General features: G+C 49.7%; 1 non-coding gene across 1 annotated transcript; it reads left to right on the plus strand.

Annotated features, from left to right (window-relative positions):
- Window positions 1-1,864: 1,864 nt before the first annotated feature.
- On the plus strand, window positions 1,865-1,971 carry LOC130506093 (small nucleolar RNA R71). Its single transcript, XR_008941887.1, has one exon. It is a non-coding gene; the product is annotated as a small nucleolar RNA R71 (small nucleolar RNA).
- The last annotated feature ends 316 nt before the right edge of the window (window positions 1,972-2,287 follow it).

Consider the following 2,287-nt stretch of genomic DNA (forward strand, 5'->3'; position numbering starts at 1 on the left):
CTGCTCGGCTTCAGCTCTGACTAAGGCGAGCTCAAGTGGATCCTCGGTGAGATTCTCCTCGTTCATGCCTTCATGCGGCTCTAGCGGGTCACCATCTTCTTGGACAGTGAAAGTTTGTCCATCCAGCATCGGCTTCTTGAGCATCTGATCCATCTCAAACTTCATCACAATATCTCCCAGGTGGAGATCAATCTTCCCTTGTCGGACATCAATGATAGCTCCAACAGTGCAGAGGAATGGTCTGCCTAGGATCAGGGGATCATTGGAGTCTTCCTCGACTTCCAGAACAACGAAATCGGCAGGAACAATTGTATTCCCAACCAGAACTTGAAGATCTTCGAGGATTCCAACTGGAGACTTCACAGATCGATCAGCAAACACCAGGGACATCCTGGTAGGCTTGAAGTCCGAGTATCCAAGGCGCTTAGCCACAGTATACGGCATGAGGTTTATGCTCGACCCTAGATCAACTAGTGAGCACGAGAAGAGTGTTCTGCCAATCTGAACCGAGAGAACAAATTTTCCCGGATCACCCAACTTCTTGATCCTTCTGTTCTGGAGCACCGCGCTGCACTCCTTTGAGACAATCATGAATTCGCTGTCATCAGATATCTTCACAGAGATCAATCCCTTGACAAAGCTACGCATGGATGGTATCATCTGGATCGCACTCATCAGAGGGAGCTTGACAGTTAGGTCTTCCAGCATCTTCCTGCACTTCATCTCTTCCTTATCCTTGCGTGTAGCCTTAGCTGGAACAGGGTAGGGCACTTTCGGTACATACTGACGAGCAGGAGAAGGTGCTGCAGTCGGTGGAACAAACCCAGCGGGTCGCTCTGCTTCAGGCGGAACAGTCTCAGTAGGCTGTTATGCGTCTTCCTCATCTGTGCGTACAGCCTTAGGTGGCTGATCTGACTCCTTCTGTTTCCCTTTCTAAGCCGATGTGAATCTCCTGGGGTCTAGATCAGGCAGTTGCTTTCCACTCCTCAAACCTACTGCATTGCACTCCTTGGGGTTCTTGTCTGTTTTTCCAGGGAGAGTTCCTTGCTGTCTCTTCACATTCTCAGCAGTCTGAGCAATCTGAATATCCATCTGTCTCATATGGCTTGAGACATTGTCATACTTCACACTCAGGTCATTGAACATATGATTCATCCTGGTGTTGATGTCGTTTGTGACCTGGTTCAGTGCTTTCCCTTGGATCTGCTGTCCTTGGAGCAGTTGGCTCATCATATTGGCGAGGCTCTTCATGTCATCATGCGGAGCAGTCTGAGTCGGTTGTGAAGCTTGCTGATTAACCGGCTGTTTCTGGCTGTGGAACTGGGCATTCTGAGCTGGGTTAAGGACAAAGGTTCTTCCCTGATTGCCATAAGGCCTTTGGTATCCACTGTTCTGACCCTGGTTCCCTTGAGCTTTATCGTCTGGTTTAGGGGCATTGAACAGGTGGGGATTGTTCCTCACGTTAGGGTTCGGGTGATAGTTCTTGAACTGCCATCCTTGCCCATTCACATAACTCACTTCATGCTGATCCTCAGCCGACTGATCCGCCTCTGATGTGCCTTCCGCGGTAGCTTTATCCTGTGGGGATTCTTCCATGATGAAGACCTGGTTCTGGTTACTCTTAATCAGCTGATCGACCTTGGCAGAGAGCTCATCAATCTTGCTGTTGTCGATGCTCTTCACCTTCTGAGTGCGATCAGTCTCGCGGTTATTGTCAGCTGAGCTTGAGGCCATGTTCTCAATCAACTCGAATGCACCTTGAGTGGACTGAGTCATGAAGTCTCCCTTACTGGCTGAGTTCAAAGCGTTCCTGTACTCCCAGCCTACTCCATCGTAGAACACTCCCAGCAGATAGTCTTCCTCAAAACCGTGATGTGGGCACTCTCTGCGGTAAACATTGAATCGCTCCCAAGCATCGCAGAACGGCTCGTCCACCAGCTGTTTGAAGGTCACGATCTTCTGTCTCAGAGCTGCCGTCTTCGATTTCGTGTAGAAGTGGCTTAAGAAAGCCTCTCGGACTTGTTCCCAAGTGGTGAGTGATCCGGTGGGTAGTGAATCAAGCCAGCGAGCAGCTTTCCCATCGAGAGAGAAAGGGAACAGAGTACACTTGATGTAATCTGGTGGTACTCCATTCGCTTTAGTGAAACCACACATCTTCTCGAAGTGCTCGATGTGGTCCATCGGTATCTCAGCAGGAAGTCCATTGAAGATCTTCCTTTGCACTAGACTTATCAAGGCTGGCTTGATCTCGAAGTCTTGCCTAGTGCACGGTGGAGGGGTTATGGCA

This window comes from Raphanus sativus, unplaced genomic scaffold (assembly GCF_000801105.2).
Source record: "Raphanus sativus cultivar WK10039 unplaced genomic scaffold, ASM80110v3 Scaffold2874, whole genome shotgun sequence".
In the NCBI taxonomy this organism is placed as follows: domain Eukaryota; kingdom Viridiplantae; phylum Streptophyta; class Magnoliopsida; order Brassicales; family Brassicaceae; genus Raphanus; species Raphanus sativus.